The sequence below is a fragment of the Lissotriton helveticus genome, chromosome 8 (assembly GCF_964261635.1).
Source record: "Lissotriton helveticus chromosome 8, aLisHel1.1, whole genome shotgun sequence".
Lineage (NCBI taxonomy): Eukaryota > Metazoa > Chordata > Amphibia > Caudata > Salamandridae > Lissotriton > Lissotriton helveticus.
In genome coordinates this window covers 1462344622-1462363763 of record NC_136069.1, presented here as the reverse complement: position 1 = coordinate 1462363763, position 19142 = coordinate 1462344622, and the positions used below count along the sequence as shown (strand labels likewise).

Sequence of the window (19142 nt, the reverse complement as noted above, 5' to 3'; positions counted from 1 at the left end):
AGAGCAAGAGTGCTTAGCTGCCACACCTTTTTGTACTCCCTGGTTTGGGTTGGGTTTTAAGTTGGGTTTTATCAGGGCTGAGAGTTCGGCTAATGCTTTTTCTATCTTGGATAATCTGACTTGTAATGGTGTGAGGGTTTGTTTTAGTAGGTCTCCAATTTCTAGTAACAGTTGGGTGTTGGGGTTTTCACCTGCCTCCTGGTTTGATGGTGCGTTGATTGCAGTTTCTAAGCTAATCGGGGGCGGGGTGTCATGTGATGTGTGGTGGACCATCACCGTATGTCTATTCCGATCTTCTATCAAGGGGGAGCTGGGGGGGGTTCTCTACTGTCTCGGTATGAGGTTTGAAAGGATTTTCTGTTTTTTTTTTTGTTTGTTGGGCCTACAGGTTTCTTTTTCCTTATTGCTCCCTCTCTCCTCCCTCTTGACTGCCTTATCTCTTCCGGGGGGGGCGCTAGATCTGGAGTCTTTTCTAGATCTGAGATTGATTGTGTTATGGAGAGCTGTGAGACCGATAGGTCAACTGCGTTGGGTAAGCTATGCCTTTGACCCCCACCTTCACTCCATCTTAAATCCCTACGGGGATCCGGCGTTCTTACATTTGGGAGGTGCCCCATGGAGGATCTTTTAGCGTTTGCTAGAACTTGGGATACTCTGCGCTCCATGAGCGAGATGCTCTGGTCTAAAAACGTATTAGCCCTAGTGATGAAACTATCTATAGGACCTGTAAGTTGCCCTTTCTTTGCCGCAGTTTTGCTTCTGCTTCCTCTAGTGGACATGATAAGATTTGGAAGCTATCGAAAGGTAGGATAGCGTATGTAAGGACTAGAAAATATAGGGGTTCGTAATGGTTGTTAGTGGGAAATAGACGGAACGGTAGCAATTCAGAGCATAGTCCTGGATGATGACAGTTTTAGGGGGGTGGCCCAGCCCGGTCCTAAGCGGTCTCTAACGGGCTTCAACGGACCCGCCCTTGGCCCGGGCTTAGCCCCGAGCTTGCCCCCGCGCGCGTCCCGCGTGCGCGTAGTTGTGATTCCTTTAAGTAGTTGAGAGACTGGGAGGGTGAGAGGCAGGGGGGGCGGAGCGAGAAGAGGACCCAGGTGCAGCCACTAAGCTGGAACTTGGCCCCCTGGTCCTCGCAGTCCCGCTGCACGCCCGTGCAATCAGCTCTCACCGTGGTCCCAAAAAGATTCTTTGCTCCAGCGAACTCCCAGGGCAGTGAGGAAACAAGCAGAGTCTCAAGCCTTCGAGCGGCTTCCGCGGAGCGGGGGCCGCGAGGCGCTGATAAGGGCGGGGGGCGGAGCGAGAAGAGGAAACAAGCAGAGTCTCAAGCCTTCGAGCGGCACCTAAAAAATCTATAAAGAGATAATGAATCGGAGCTGGGTGATATCTACTTTCCTGAAGAAGGTGGCTGTCATACGCTAGTACCTACCAAAACGCGTTGAGGCTTTTTTATGTCTATACACTAGATCTTTGGGATATTTGTAAGTCGATGGAAAAGCACTGTATGCAATATTCCAACTGTAACAAATAAACTATTACAGACTGGTGTCGTTATGTAATGACATGAGCTTTCTGTCTATTGTGTTCTCCCGCTCTGTTGTTTATATAATTGCGAAATTAATGTTTGTTTTTTATGTGACCGTCTTTCGAAGTAAGATAGGTTGTTTTTATACCCTTTTTAATGTGTAAACAACAATTTGTTGTGTTGGAGAAATGAAGTACTTTGTCTGATGTTTTTAAATATCTTTTCATGATTATAATAAACAGTTTATATAATAGTGGAACCATTTTTATTTATAAAATTATCCATTGCCCCAATTGTAAATTTATGTTTTGGTGATATAGTATGATTTTATTGTGTGGATGAGAGTGAAGTGTTTGATTCCACCAAAGAGGAAGTTTGTTTTATGACTTGGGTCTATTTGGTGCTCTACCTCTTTGATTGTAAAGAGTACCTCTCTGCTGTAAGGGTTACTAGGGATTCAGGCACATTTGCTGCCTGAGGAAATGCCTACAGCTCATGCATTAGTTCTGGAAATGTCCTGCCTAAAGTCCTCTAGACAATATAGTGAATTATTTTACAGTGGTGACTGGACCAGTCCTATGTAGAAGTTGACTCTGAACGATCTCCATGTAAGTGGCAGTGAACGTTTATTAAACGCCAAATGTGGTATTCGTAATGTTCAGGGAAAAAACAGCACCCTCTTACCTATCAGGGGTTAGTTTCCAGTGCTCAAAGTTGGTGATGCATGTGTGGCAGCAGTTACAGAACAAATGTAGTATGTGCTATGTAGGTTAACAAGTGACAATGCAGCTTCAAACTATATGCCCACAGCAATATTTGAAACAGTTAAATCTACCTTACTTTCAAAGCCAGTTATGTGGTTTAAAACAGGTGGCAGCACGCAGGTCAATTCATGCCATCTGTTCGAAATACCAGCTGTGCTTTGAATAAAGAGGGCATAAATACTTCTCATCAGCTAATGACCACAAATTACCAGAACAAGTTAGTTCAGATAAACAGATTCTAAAAAGCTAGCCATCTATTTAATTAAGCCTTGAACAGACAGTTGTTGCTAGGAGCTTGTTTTCACACTGCTCTTTGTTGTCGCAGGCATTTTGAAATCAGAACTGAACTGTAATGTTTTTTTACTGCATAGTAGTGATACTTTTTTTTACAGGTGAGTACAGATCATCCAAGACCAAGCTAGAAAGAGCTGATGCTTCTTGTTTCCGTTGTAGGAGTAAGTCACATTTAGGAAATGACATTTTTTTGTTTTGCCCTAAACCAAACTTGCTTCAAATGTGGTAAGAAGGGGCACTTTGCACGGGTATGCAAAGCTACCAGTTTCCGCAGAGATGACACACAAACTGTTAAAGCCATTGAGGAAGACTTTGATGGGATGGATGGCATTCAGTTGCATCAGTCCAGTGTAAGGATCTTTGCTTATGGTGGAAAGAGGGTGGAAGTCCTTGGTAAGTTCGAAGCTAACTTGGAGTTCAGGGTAGACCCTGCTATGGGAACTGTGTACATGGTGTAGGATGGTGCCATCCTTTTTGGATGGGAAGAGCAAGGGGAAGTTGGGATTATTTTGGATCACAACCATCATGACATGGTTCTGTCCAACCGGGAAATGGGGCAATATTACCACACTCCCTCACAGACGATCTCTCCTGATGTTGTAACCGTTGAACGTCTGATGATGAATAGGTAATGAGGTATCCTGAAGTTTTCGATGGCAATTTAGGGAACCTGAAGGGTTTTCAGCACCGCATTGTTCTCAAGGATGGTGCAAAACTGGTTACGCATAGGGTGCGCAAGGTACACCTGAGTCTGCAAAATTAATTGAAACAGGAATTACAACGTTTATGTTTCATGGGTGTGATTGAACCCATTGAGGGGTCTGAGTGATCGGCTCCCATTGTTTTGGTGCGCAAGGCTGATAAGTCTCTTAGAATGTGTGTGGACTTACATAACCTTAATTCTAACATTTGGGTGGATCGCCAGCCCCTACCCAATATCAATGAGATGCTAGCAACCTTGGATGGAGCCAAATGCTTCTCCTCTCTTGACACCTCTTTAGCCTACCACCAGGTTGAATTGAGCAAAGATTCCAGACACCTCACCTCCTTTGTGACTCCTGAGGGGGAGTTCTGTTACTTATGCATGTTATTTGGTCTGGCATCGGCTTCTGCGGTGTTCTGACGACTCATGGGAAATTTGTTTAGGGACACTGCAGGGTTGTGTTTTTCCAAGATGACATTCTCATCCATAGCAAAACTGAATCAGAACATGACAACAGGATCTGGCGAGTATAGGAGATTGTGAAATTGATTGGGTTGACACTGAGGAAGACTACATGCAAGTTCTTTCAAGAGGGGGTGGATTACCTCGGTCACCACATCTCTGAGACGGGGTGGAACCCAAGGTGAAAATGTTGGATGCTATTCAGGGTGCGCCTGCACTGGTAATCAAGAACCAGCTTTGTTCCTTCTTAGGACTAGAGAAGTATTATGACAAGTTTGTAAGTACCTTTTCTGACAAAATGGCTTGTCTGCGGGAACTCCTTAAGAAAAATGTCAGGTATGTGTGGAGTGTGAAAATCAATTCATGCTTTAGAAAAATTAAACTGTGCAGGCCCCTCCGCTCAAATTGTTCAACCTCAATCACCGGTACATCAGCTCCACAGATGCTAGCAATGTTGGTTTAGGAGCTGTTCTCATTCAGAAGAGAGGTGAAGGGTATGAAGAGATCATAGCTTTTGCCTTCAGAACACTTCGGGTGCAGATAGTACATATTCCACTATTGAGAAAGAGGCCCTAGCTCTATGGTGGGGTGTGCAGTATTTTCGGAATTTCTTGTGGAGGAATGGTTTTGTTTTCGGAAAGGATCGTAAACCCTTAGTTGATCTTTTTACCACCAAGGGGGGCGGTAGAGCTACATCTAGAATAGCCAAGTGGCAGTACAGACTGCAAGAATTTAATTATCGCTTGGAGTATGTTGCTGGTGTGAAGAATCGTGTAGCTGACTGTCTATCTAGATTACCTCTCACTGAGACACTACCCTGCAATTCCCCCACTGATGATCTGGATATAGTGTGTGCAGTTGGGGTAGTGCCAGATACTGTTAAGGGTGCGCTTTCTGAGCTAGAGTGGTTGCAGGCTTTGTCTGAAGACGATGAAATCAAGGTTGTGGCAGATTTCGTGACTCGGAGTTGGCCCAACAACAAGGATTTAGCTCCTGAATTAATTCATTTCAAGAGGGTTGGTGAGGAATTGTTCTTGGTTGATAGGATCTTGCGCAGGGGTGGCTTATTGGTTGTTCTTGTGTGAATGCGCAAGAACCTTTTGGATATAGCTCACGAAGGTCATCTTGGGATTCGTGCAATGAAACAGAGGGTTAGGGAGGATTTCTGTTGCCTGGGATGGACATGTCCATTGCACAGTATGTTCAGGACTTCTGTGCTTGTGTCCTGAGTGATACAACACACGTGAGATATCCTTCTCCTCTTGATCACATTGCTGTGAGGAACTTGCCTTGGTGCAAACTGGCTTTTGATGTGGCTGGACCTTTTAGAGTAACTGGGAATTCTCCTATGTATGCATTGGTTTTGGTGGACTACATGTCCAACTGGCCTGAGGTGAAGTTTGCGAACAATGCCAGTTCCGTGTCTATCATCAGTTTCTTCAATGAAGTGTTTCTTCGCTAGGGGTTTCCTGAAGAACTGGTGACTGACAATGGTACTCAGTAGGTGTCCTTGGAGATGCAGAATTTTCTCAAGGAACATGGCATCAAGCACATTCTTACTTCCCTTTACCACCCTCGCAGTAATGGTCTAGTTGAGAGCATTAAAATTTGTCATCAAGGACCATTTGCAGTTAGCCTGGGTTAGTGGGCTGCATTGGAGAGTAGCGATTGCTGATATGCTATGGGCTGTACAAACCACCCCTCACATTAGCACTGGCATGCTCTGCTTTGCCTTGAAGCCAGCCAGCACCTCCATTCAGGGTTCGTGGCTTCCCTGATCCTGTTTCTTGGTCTAGTATCTGTTTCGCAGCTTAGTGTTTTCTCTTGTTTTTCACTGTCCTTGTGCCTTTAATTGTTTTATTGCTTAGCTCCTTTGTGCCCCTCTATTGTGTGCCTGTGATTGTTTATTTTCTCAGTTCATTTGTGCCCCTCTATTGTGTGCCTGCTTTTCCCTACGTTGTCCCTCCGTCGCTGACTGCCGACACTCCCCTTCCACCCCGCTCCCGCCTCCCAGCTGCTCATCCCTCCCCTACAAATGCCAACCGCTACGCAGTCGCGCCTAAGGCAACCTCGTCTGCGCCCGGCCACGCCTGGACCGCGCCTAGCGCCAGCCACTCTGGACCCGCGACCTCAACAGGAACCGACGCTGCTACGGTGCAAAGACCCTCCACGCACTCAACACCGGCTGAAATTCGACCTGCTTCCAGGCCACCCCAAAGCTCACCCACGGACCCTTCACCTGCCGGAAAAGCAACTACACCAGCCAGCGCACACCAGCACATCCTGCCCATCCCAACACTGCAGGCCACAACTATCTCAGCTGCATACTACTCAACACCCGCTCAGTCCACAAGCACGCCGTCAAACTGTGGGACCTGCTCTACTCCTCCGCCCCGGATGTCGCCTTCCTGATGGAGACCTAGATGAACACCTCCTCTGCACCGGACATAGTCATAGTCATCCCGGACGGCTTCAAGATCACACGCAGGGACCGGAACAATAAACCAGGGAGGAGAATTCACCATCATCCACAGGAACACCATCAGAATCTCAACCAGCACCGAAAACGCCCTTAGCATGGTCGAACACCTACACTTCCAGATCCACGTCGATCACAACACCACCCTCAGAGGAACCCTCGCCTACAAACCCCTGGGACCCCGACCACAGTTCAGCGAATCCATCGCCGACCTCATCAGAACGCACGCCCTCGCCTCCACAGACTACATCCTCCTCGGAGACCTGAATTTCCACCTTGAAAATGCCATTGACAACAACTCCACAACACTGATCGACAACCTCGCCAACCTCGGACTCAAACAACTCGTCACGACACCCACCCACTCCGCCGGACACACGCTAGACCTAATCTTCGCCACCAGCGACCAGGTCACCTTCAGCCACACCACCGAACTCCACTGGACCGACCACCACTGTATCCACTTCTCCTTCGAGAAACACACCGCATACAACCAACCGCTACGCATCCCACACCGCAACTGGAAAAAAGTCACCGAAGACCAGCTCATCACCACACTCACCCAAGACACTCCACCCGAGCCCTCCGAGACAGACGCAGCAGCCCACAACTTCAGACAATGGAGTGATGACTGCGCCAACACCCTCTCCCCAATCAGGAAACCCTCCAACAGGCACACTGACACGAGAGCCATCTGGTTCAATGCCAACCTCCAGAACTCCAAGCACACCTGCAGAAGACTCGAGAAGCAATGGCGCAACAACCAGACACCAGACAACCACGCAGCCCTCATGAACGCCAGACGCAAACACCACCAACGCATCCGATCCACCAAAAGAACCTCCTTCAAGGAGCACATCGACAACAACGCACACAACAGCAAAGAGCTCTTCAACATCGTGAAAGAACTCGCCACCCCCAGCTCCAGTGACGTACTGCCGTCACAAGAACTCTGCGACTCCCTGGCTACCTTCTTCCACCACAAGATCGCAGACATCCACAACAGCTTCGACACCCAGGTACCGACGACTGAGGCCCACACCCCCGACTCAACACCCACCAAGTACACCGACCTCCTGCTCTCTTGGAACAACATCAACGACAATGACACCATCAAAATCATGAACACCATCCACTCCGGCTCACCCTCCGACCCCTGCCCCCACCACATCTTCAACAAGGCAAGCTCCATCATCGCACCCCATCTCCGAAAGATCAACAGCTCCTTTGAGACCGTCACTTTCCCAGAGAGCTGGAAACAAGCCAACATGCCCTCCTCAAGAAACCCAAGGTGGACCCAAACGACCTCAAGAACTTCTGACCCCTCTTCCTGCTCCCGTTCCCGGCTAAAGTCATTGAGAAGACCACCAACAGACAACTGATGCAATTCCTGGAGGAGAACAATGTCCTGGACTCCTCCCAATGCGTCTTCCGCAGCAATCACAGCACCGAAACCGCCATCATCGCCGCCACTGATGACATCAGGGCCTTACTGGACAAGGGCGAAAACGTGGCCCTCATCCTCCTGGACCTCTCTGCCGCCTACGACACAGACTGCCATCACACTTTGCGCACATGCTTCCACGACGCAGGGATCCGAAGCAAAACCCTGGACTGGATCACCTCCTTCCTCACCGGCAGAACCCAGAGAGTCTGCCTCCCCCCATCCGCTATGAAGCCACCACGGTCACCTGCGGCGTACCCCAAGGATCATCCCTCAGCCCAACTCTTTTCAACATCTACATGGCACCGCTCGCCAACATCGTCCGAGCACACCACCTCAACATCGTCTCATACGCCGACGACACCGAGGTCATCCTCTCCCTCACTAAGGACCCGGCCACCCCCAAACCCAACCTCCATGAGGAAAATAAAAGGTCATCGCAGAGTGGATGAAGACCAGCCAACTGAAACTGAACTCAGACAATACGGAGGTCCTCATCCTCGGCTCAACCCCTTCCGCATGGGACGACTCCTGGTGGCCGACCACGCTGGGAGCTGCCCGACACCCACTAACCATGCACACAATCTGGGGTTCATCCTGGACTCAACTCTCTCTGTGCCCCAGCAAGTCATCACTGTCTCCTCCTCCTGCTCCGCAAGATCTACAGATGGATCAGCACCGAAACCAGGAGAACGGTCACCCAAGCACTCGTCAGCAACAGACTGGACTACGGTAACGCCCTCCATGCAGGAACCACAGCTACACTCCAGAAGATACAAACGCATACAAAATGCCTCCGCACGCCTCATCCTTGGACTCCCTCGCCACAGCCACATCCCCACCCACCTCAGAGATCTGCATTGGCTCCCAGTCAACAAGAGGATCACCTTCAAACTCCTCACCCATGCTCACAAAGCACTTCACAACGCCAGACCTGCTTATCTCAACGAACGACTATCCTTCTACGCCCCCAACCGCCAGCTTCGCTCCGCCGACTTCGCTCCGCCGACTTCGCACTCGCCACAGTCCCAGGCATTCGCTGAGAAACCACAGGCGGCAGATCATTCTCCCAACTCGCTGCTAAGACATGGAACACCCTCTCCGCCCACCTCCGCCGGACTCAGGACCTGCTGACCTTCAGGAGTCTCCTAAAGACTTGGCTGTTCGACCAGTAGCTGCCTACCCCCCTCCACCTTAGCGCCTTGAGACCCTCACGGGTGAGTAGTGCACTCTACAAATGCTTGATTGATGTCTCCGTTCATCTTTCTCAGGGGCAGAGTTGCGAGTTCCAAGTTAAACGAAGACTGGATGTTAAGGAAGGGTGTATATCAAAGCAATTTGGGCAAGGTTGCTGATGTCAGAGTGGCAGTGCAATCTAAGTACGGCACCATTGGCATCAGAGATTCCCCTGTTCGAATTGGTGAATGGGTGAGAATCAAGAAATCTGGTTTCGTTCGCAAAGCAGAACCCCGGTTCTCGGCACCTATGAAAGTGATGCAGGTGAAAGATCACGTGGTGGTGTTGGGAACTGGGAAATTTTGTAATATGTGTGCGATATCTGTGATGCCAGGGTCCAGGATGCGTTTGTGAGAGGAAAAATGGAAGATGGGTCCCCACTTAGATTTTCACTTGGACCACACTCTCCATAGGGCCATTCCATCTGCAAGGTCTGTTCCCTCTTATCGCACTGCACTCCATGCAGGGAAATCTCTCCCAGGAGGAGGGTCGCCCCGGGCAAGTTTCAGGACTTCATCATGCATTAGTTTAGTTATATTTAATTTTTTCTTCTGCAGTTCTTATATCTATTTTGGTTCTGCACTGTTATATTTTGTTCAGCACAGTTATATTTTGTTGCTTTGTAAAGGAAGAGGTGTGTGTTGGAATCTGGAGTGTTGTGCTCGTGGCGTTCTCTCTGTTACTTGCGTGGAACATGGAACGTGGGTATCCACAGTTGCTGCTGGGAGCTGATGGGGATCGGATGGATTAAAGCTAAGAAGCTACTTACCATTGTTGTGGCTTCCTTTCAGTGTCACAACTAGAATATAAATGATTACTTATATACAGTTTTTACAAAGTTTATGCAGGCTTGCAAAAACGTTATGTTCCTGTTTTTCAGTGAGGTACAATTTAGTCAGCTGTTCATGAATGTGCAGCTTCCCCAGGGCTGCTTCTAATCCTAATGGGCTAAGGATGAGACTCTCAGGAACTAGACCCTCAGAATTTCATGGTACAGGAATATTGAGGACAGATTATCGAGTGACAAAATATAGCAAAAAGTTGGGGGAATTAGGGAAGTAGAGATTATCTATTCCTAACGCTACATATCTATTCCTATATATATATATTGAGGACAAAATATCAAAAAGAAAATATCGACAGATGAGTACGTCTAAATTTTCTATACCTAAATCCCCATATATGTACCTTGGCTATATATATATATATTCACTGAAAAAACCATAGGTTATAGACCATATATAGTTAGGAATTAGCATTTACAAAACCTTGAAAATTCACTGAAAAAACCATAGGTTATAGACCATATATAGTTAGGAATTAGCATTTAAAAAACCTTATTTTACTCACACAAAACCATTGAAATTCCATATATAGTTAGTTGCACTAACTATATATCGCGCACCCGCAATCCACTGCTGATCATGTCACATATTACATCATTCATGACATGGTCAGTGACATCACTGATGACATCACTGATGACATCTCAAATGACATCACTGATGAGATCACTGATGACATCTCATTTGACATCAATGACCACATCACTGATGATATCATTCGTGTGACAATACAATGCATCTCCTCACATTTTAATATAACCTCTGTTTCACCCAGTGTTAAATACAGAGTATAATTTTTGAAACCATTGACACACCAATACTAGTTACTACATACGTACTCACTGATTCCTACGTCTACACACACATTCACTCATTCACCCATACAATCATTCATACATACAATCACTCATCTTTACAACACTATCATATGCACTCATACACCTATACAGACACTCACACTCTGCCACTCATCCATGGAGTTACTCACACACCTAGTCAGTCCTGTAAAGAATCAATCACACTTCCATTTTCTTGTCTATACAGTTAAACATAGAGCACCTTACATTTTCAAACATATACTAACACATACTTACTTTCTTATACAATCATTGATACAAGTACACATTGATCTGCACAGAGTCACACACCTCCCAGCCAGCCACACACACACTCAGTCTCCCATACAAATACTTGGACAATCAATCAATAACCCATATAGTTAATCATATAGCTACTGATCAACACATGCAGCAGTTTACAGAACAACAGACATAATGATGCACAAATTAAGACAGTTTAGTCACTAACCCATGCACTCAGTGAGACACATTTAATCACTCACTCATACATTCAGTCATGCACCTACTAAATCCTTCGTCCAGACACTTATACATCTACTCATTCTTCAATATGTAAAACATATTTAAACTTTACAGAAACACACAGTCACTGGAAGATGTCATCAGTGATCTCATCAGTGATGTCATTTGAGATGTCATCAGTGATGTCATCAGTGATGTCACTGACCATGTCATGAATGATGTAATATGTGACATGACCAGCAGTGGATTGCGGGTGCGCGATATATAGTTAGTGCAACTAACTATATATGGAATTTCAATGGTTTTGTGTGAGTAAAATAAGGTTTTTTAAATGCTAATTCCTAACTATATATGGTCTATAACCTATGGTTTTTTCAGTGAATTTTCAAGGTTTTGTAAATGCTAATTCCTAACTATATATGGTCTATAACCTATGTTTTTTTCAGTGAATTTCAATGGTTTTTTAATAGCAAATATCATAAGCTGTCGAATGTCAAGTACGTGGTAAGTGAAAACATTTTCGTGTTTATGCACACTGATCTGCTTTGAATGGTGCCCCCCCCCCCTCATTTCTATTAGGAGTACTCTCTCTTTGCACATAGTGAAGGGTAGTTAACGCAGGCCTTTGCCCCCGTTGTAATACGTCGTGCCTGCTTCTCTCTCCATTTGATTGATTGTTATCCAAGTATTTACTGTTTTAGAATTGGTTCTCTTTGGTTCATTCTCTATTTACAAACAAACACAGAGTCGCAATACTCTGTTTAGTCTTCGCAGATAACGAAAAATCGTGTAAAAAAAAAAGAAAAGGAATCGAGCAAAATCAGTAGGCCACTAATGGGATCTCTTTTTGACCTCGCTAAAATAGAAACATTAGGAACAACCCCTCATGACAAATACAAAACTAGTGAGATGAACTGAACTCCACACAATGATGGCTGCAAAACAGCTTGGCTCCGCCACCCACCCCGCCCAAAATAACGATAAAGAGCGGCTGCCATGATTGGTTGCGGAATGGCCACGACGGAGCTACGAAATGGTGCTGCTCTCATGCTAACCCCAGCTTCAGTCTGAATATCCAGAAACACTGTAGACTACCAATTCGATCAGTTCCGGTAGCGCCCCAATGTAACCCGGTAGAGAAGAACTAGCCCTCCCCTCTTTGACTGATGGTTCTTGTTGCCTGTCCCTTCTGTTGTCATTTAACAGAACTATTTAGCCTGCTGAAAGGGGTTGTGTTCCAACCGCTGGTTGGTGGAGACATTTTGACTATATTCTGGACCTGCGTTGTCGCGTAATGCGTCATATGACGCGCCGCGTTAGCGCATCCGGAAGTCATCCGGGGCGCGCAGCGCGTAACGTAAGCATAACAAGTCATGTGACTTGTTAATAAAACTTTTCATTGGTTCATTTTACTTTTCTTATTCTAATGATGAAAGGCTTGGTCATATGACCTAAAAATTACGCTTTTTATTACTTCCGAACATTATTTTTTCTTAAATATATGTTATAATGTTCCAGGCTAATGTACTTTCCCGGAAAATTTACAACTGTCCTGCAAGTAAAATATATTCTTTTTTCGAGAAAAAGAGCATTTCTTCGTCCCATGACGGAGCCGTTGAGCAAAAGAGGGTCGACCTGCTGTCTTAGTCGCCGATACGCCTGAATATGAGATTCTTATCGATCACTTTATGTTGCAGGAGTAGAAAACACAACAGCCCTTGACCATTTATCTTTACTGCGTTCCTTCGAATTATACCTTTTACCCTTCATGTAATTGGTCTGCTTTATTTCACTTGCCTTTTACTGATTCTAAAACAGTGACTATTATTAAAAACTTTACCAATGTATATACTACTACCATGTTTTCTTTTAAAAACCTTTATTGTGAAAATTTCATTATACAAATACGAGCCTATAACCACGTGTGCCGGCCACGGAGCAAACTGTAATCGTATATGATGAGTAGACATTTACACTGTAGAGGAACGTAACGGGCGGGCCATTAGGTTGCAAGAACTAAGGTGTCTAACAGTTACGGAATCGGTGGACGTACATTTTATAATTAAAATACGACAGGGCCAGTTACAATAAAATTATCTAGATATACATTTGCGGGCAAGTACCATGGGTGACGTTAATTCGAACTTTCAATAGTACAGTAATCAATAACACATCAGAACTTAATATCAATAGGGATGTCGAAATATTCAATCAATTCTCGTCCCCGCCCGCCATGTGCTTCAAAACTGCATACGTATCTCGTGATTTCAAGGTTCTGCAACCAGTACACAACAAGGAGTTACGAGTCCCATTTATTCCGGCGCCATTTTGGGCGAGGACGGGCAGGTCCAGGATATAGTCAAAATGTCTCTACCAACCATCGACTATGATGATGTTCATATGCTGTATTTATTAGAGTAGCACTCATCTGTCCACATGAAATTAATTTGCCACAATCTAAACATGTCATTTTAATCTTTCCAAAGTTCTTCTAAATATTTGGGACCGTTTCCCTTGCCTCTGATGCTGTCAGTGCCACTTCTTTGATGAATGTACTAGCAGGTCAGGGGTTCTCCTCCAAATCTCTCTTTTATGCAGCACTATAATTAATTGGTGCCACCTCTCCATATGACGATGCATGGTATAGTTACCATAACTATATTTTTTTTCGGTTCCTCTGGAGAGTTCATCGTGGCAGATGAAGTGTGTAACGTACCGGGCATTTACCTTTTTTTGCATGTACATGAAAGGAAAAAAAAAATCGAGCGTCCGAGTTCTAAGGTGTCCCAGGGCCATTTTAGTGGACCAGGCCCAAATCCAAAGAACAGGCCGCCATTTTGAGAGTCCTGTTGCAGCCGCCTGTCGCTGTAGCATCAAGAGCAGCCGAAACTCAGCTGAATGGCAACTGAAACGGTAAAGGGGCGCCCCACTACAGCAGACGAGCCTCCACCTAGGAAGGCCCGTTCACGCCGCCTCCCCCCCCCCCCTTCGGGCACCCCACGCCGTTATTCGGAGCAGTATTGTAGGATGGCCACACCAGTGCGGCAACTTGCTAGACATCACCTCGGTGGTAACCAAATCTCAACGCCTTGTGGTGTCTTCTATTCAGAAAACATTGTTATGCTGCCTTCGACCTATTCGCCGCAAGTGCGCACACAACTCAACTGCATAGCTTGCTAGACACCACCTCGGTGCCATCCGGATCTTGGAATCTCAGCGCCTTTTGGTGTCTTCTCTTCAGAAAATATTGTTGCGCTGCCTTTGGCCCCATTCGCACATCGGTCCGCTACTGACGCCATCTCACAGGCTAATGGGGCGCCCCACGCCGACTTTCAGCATTGTAGGATGACCACACCAGTACAGCAACTTGCTAGACATCACCTCGGTGCCATCCGGATCTCGGCGCCCCACTGCAGATGAAGTGCCTCTCAACTATGAAACCACCACGGTGACATCCGGATCTTGGCGCGTTGTGCTGCCTTCGGCCTATTCGCACATCGGTCCGCTACTGACGCCATCTCACAGGCTAATGGGGCGCCCCACGCCGACTTTCAGCATTGTAGGATGACCACACCAGTACAGCAACTTGCTAGACATCCCCTCGGTGCCATCCGGATCTTGGCATCTCAACGCCTAGTGGTATCTTCCATACAGAAAATATTGTTGCGCTGCCTTTGACCCCATTCGCACATCGGTCCGCAACTTAGACATCACCTCGGTGCCATCCGGATCTTGGCATCTCAGCGCCTTGTGGTGTCAGTCAGAAAATATTGTTGCGCTGCCTTTGGCCCCATTCGCACATCAGTCCGCTACTGACACCATCTCACAGGCCAACAGGGCGCCCCACGCCGACTTTTACCATTGTAGGATGGCCACACCAGTGCCACAACTTGCTAGACACCACCTCGGTGCCATCCGGATCTTGGCATCTCAGCGCCTTGTGGTGTCTTCTATTCCGAAAATATTGTTGTGCTGCCTTTGGCCCCATTCGCACATCGGTCCGCTACTGCCGCCATCTCACAGGCCAAAGGGGCGCCCCACGCCGACTTTCAACATTGTAGGATGGCCACACCAGTGCGGCAACTTACTAGACACCACCTCGGTGCCATCCGGATCTTGGCGCGTTGTGCTGCCTTCAGCCTATTCGCACATCGGTCCGCTACTGACGCAAACTCACAGGCCAACGGGGCGCCCCACGCCGACTTTCAGCATTGTAGGATGGCCACACCAGTGCTGCAACTTGCTGGACACCACCTCGGTGCCATCCGGATCTTGGCGCGTTGTATTGCCTTCGGCCTATTCGCACATCGGTCCGCTACTGACGCCGCCTCACGTGCCAACGTATTTTCTCCGCATTTTATACCCTATGCCGCATAACAGGTCATGTGACTTGTTTATAAAACTTTTCATTGGTTCATTTTACTTTTGGTTTCCTAATGATGGAAGGCTTGATCATATGACCTAAAAACAACACTTTTCATTGGATGAAAACTTTTTTTTTTCCCAAACGATGAAAGCCCGACCTTGTTTCTGGATGTTTCAGACTGAAGCTGGCTTCAGCATGAGATCACCACCATCTCGTAGCTCCGTCGTGGTCATTCCGCGAGCAATCATGGCAACCGCTCCCCACCAGAAGCCTACAGGAGTCGGGGGCCCCCAAAACTTTTGATAAATCCTCAAGGCGGAGGGGACGCTTTCGAGAATGGGGTCCAAGACCTAGCAGACAAGCGTCCGATTTCCAAGGTGTCCCAGGGCCATTTCAGTGGACCAGGCCCAAAAAGGAAAGAGCCTGCCGCCATTTTGAGAGTCCTGTGACAGCCGCCTATCGCTGCACCGCAAGAGTGGGCGCAACTCAGCTGAATTGCGGCTTTTGACACAGTGGACCAAAAACGGACGGAATGGCAACTGAAACGGTAAAGGGGCGCCCCACTACAACAGATGACACTCCACCTGGAGAGGCCCGTTCACGCCGCCTCCCCCGGGGTGCCCCACGCCGTTATTCGGAGCAGCATTGTAGGATACCAAAACCAGTGCGGCAACTTACTGGACATCACCTTGGTGCCATCGTTCTGCTGCCTTGGAACTATTCGCACAACAGTTTGCTACTGATGACCCACCCCCCGCGACGCCCCACGCCAGAAATCTGGACGTTGTGCTGCGTTGGGACTATTCGCACAGCCGACCGCTACTTCGTTGTTTTTCCCTAAAAATGTTTATATGTTATTACTGTTTTTGTTTTCTTGTATATATTTATAAGTTATTAAAGTTTTATAATCTTACTACTTTGTTGGAGTGCTATATATTTTTAATGTGACACATAATTGTAAAAACTTTGATGTACAAAGAGTCATCCCTGGAATCTTCCGCTTCAGGCTCGGTCCCCTCCCCAATCACAATACAGGATGGTTTTCAGATAATAGGAACGCGTCTGCTGTGACGGATCTCATCGAGTGTGGGCCTTGATCTACTATAACTCCTTTGAAGAGGGGTGATTCTTTACAGCTGGGGCCATAAACTACATCTGCAGGGCTAGCTGATACCCTAGGACCGGCCTGGACAATCGGACACAGAGGAAAAGGAGTGTCAGAGGGTGCGGTAGTGAATAGGGCGAAAGGGAGGTGTCGGGCGGGCACAGGGTGTGATTCTCAGGGAAGAGCAGCGCAGATGGGGGGTGGTTTATTACCCATGCATAAGACAGAGAGCGGGGGTGACCACTGCCTGGGGGAGATGCTTGCGAGGGTGGGGAGTCATGCTAAGGATCGACAGCGTGCACAGAGTGGGTCTGGTCAAGGCATCTAAAATGACTGCCGTGCACGACAAAAGTGTGGCATTTGAAAAAAGGCAAGATGGCGCAGACAATGTTTTTCAACACTTCCTGATTTCCTTCGAATCGAACGTTAACAGACGTTGGGGCATATTACCAAAGTTAAGCGATATTTATCCCTAACGATGCTTAGCAACGATTTTTTTACCGCTAAGCATCGTCAGAAATTATCGCAGATAAACCTTGCTATTATCAAGGTTTATCGCAAATACGATAAAAAACGACCGCAATGCATTAATATCGCTGAAAACTCAGCGATATTCATGCATTACCGAGCTAATGCTCTTAGCCATGTTATCCACCTCCCATTGGATAACATGCCTTAGAACTGCTCAGGGCAGGTGCTAGCTTTTGGAGATATTCGCGCTTATCGCGAATATTTCCAAAAGTTGATAATAGGAGATAGCGATGTTAGCGACTGTTTCCAGTCGCTAACATCTTGGCATGCCCACTTTGCATGTCATTAGTGATAAATATCACTCACATGCAAAGTGGGGCCCAAGATGGGCGCTATCTCCTACTAGCCGTCGCTAACTGGTGTTAGCAACAGCTAGGTAATACAGATATAATTTTATCTCCGCGAAGCGGAGCGCTGTTACAGATATATATCTTTTTTTGAACGTTAATTTCTCAAAATCCACTGGAGCACATATATTGAGACCTAGCAAAGGCACATCGGGCTACCAGTCCCTAATATTTTACCAAGTTTCGTGCAAATCCATTCAGCCGTTCGATTATTATTATTATTTTTTTTTTTTGCCCCGCGGGGCCCTTTTAAAACCTCCACATCAAACCTAGGGGGTCAGCGAGGATCTACTATGCCCCCTTATGGTCATTTGCCCCTTCGCTTTGGCCTCCTCTTGTCTCTCGATCCTACCGAGAGACAAGATGGCGGCCGCTACGGACTGTTTGGAATGTTTACAGACGCCGGAGAACCAATCAGCTTCGCTTCACAAAGCTCCGTTGCGCGAAAAGTACGCGAACTGGAGCGCTGCCCGGTCCGCTGTTACAGATATATATCTTTTTTTGAACGTTAATTTCTCAAAATCCACTGAAGCACATATATTGAGACCTACAAAAGGCACATCGGGCTACCAGTCCCTACAATTTTGCCAAGTTTCGTGCAAATCCATTCAGCCGTTCGGGCTAAAAGTGAGGCCAACCGCCCTATGGAAAACTCAATGTTAAAAACACGTTTTGGGACCCCCCTTTTTTCTCGGCCCCCCCTTGACGAACCCCCCCCCCAAATTTTCAAGGGCTGCTCAGAAACAAAATGTGCCATTTTCCTGAAAATTTCAGCCAATTCCGTCCACAAACGCCAAAGTTATTAGACATAGAATTTTCAAAAATCCCATAGGGAAAAAATCCTAACTATATATACCTACTGGCGACCGCCAGTAGGTAATATATATATATATATATATATATTCAGCTCGTAGTTTCCAAAAGAGACAGCTTGAATCAAAGAAACCACGCACTCCGGGGTAGCTCTTGATATTTTTAATCTCGCAACAGACGCGTTTCGGCGCTCCGCCTTTGTCAATGTTACAAACATTGATGGTTGGAGCCATGTTTTAAAACAGCGTGCACGTGATCATGGGCAACACAAACAAGGGACCAAAGATTTTTCAAACTCCATATTGGATGTTGTTCATAGGTTTCATCGCGGCTTTAGACAACACATAACGCTAGGGTGTGTAATTCCCCCACAAACCTTACACGTGCATTGCAATATTTACAAGCATACATGGAAGGAAATAATACAGTTTCATTGCATGCAAAAAAAGAAAAATTATTTATACTTTTTTTACCTCTTCCTCTCACCTATTCATGCAATTAACCCGATATGTGAACCACAATTTAGCCGTGTATCGGCTTTAAAGTCACAACATCTTTCCCTTAAGTGAAAGTGTTAGTTCAAAACCTCGCGATGAGTAAAAGACTGATACCGCCGTGGATCGGCAATTCTCCCTTGAGTTTCAATTGCTATGCCCAAACACTAAATTCTAGTTTCAATTACTAATTTAAATTCAAAATTCAAATTTTAACACTATGGAAGGAAGACATGAGTTATCATTACACAAATATTTAACATTCTTACAAATATGACCTTCTAATAGAAATCAAATCTCAAAGTCTCCTAGTAGGGGACATTATCATAAGGATTAGTTAGTAAGGAATCAAGAAGTCATTGGCAATTGTAATTACATTACCCTATAATCTCATACAGTAGAACACACA

At 46.4% G+C, this 19142-nt stretch overlaps 1 long non-coding RNA gene across 2 annotated transcripts in view; it reads right to left on the bottom strand.

The window, feature by feature from the left end:
* The window catches only part of LOC144772007 (uncharacterized), a 514879-nt gene that overhangs the window by 133095 nt on the left and 362642 nt on the right, over nt 1-19142 (bottom strand). The gene's annotated exons all lie outside the window — the stretch shown is intronic.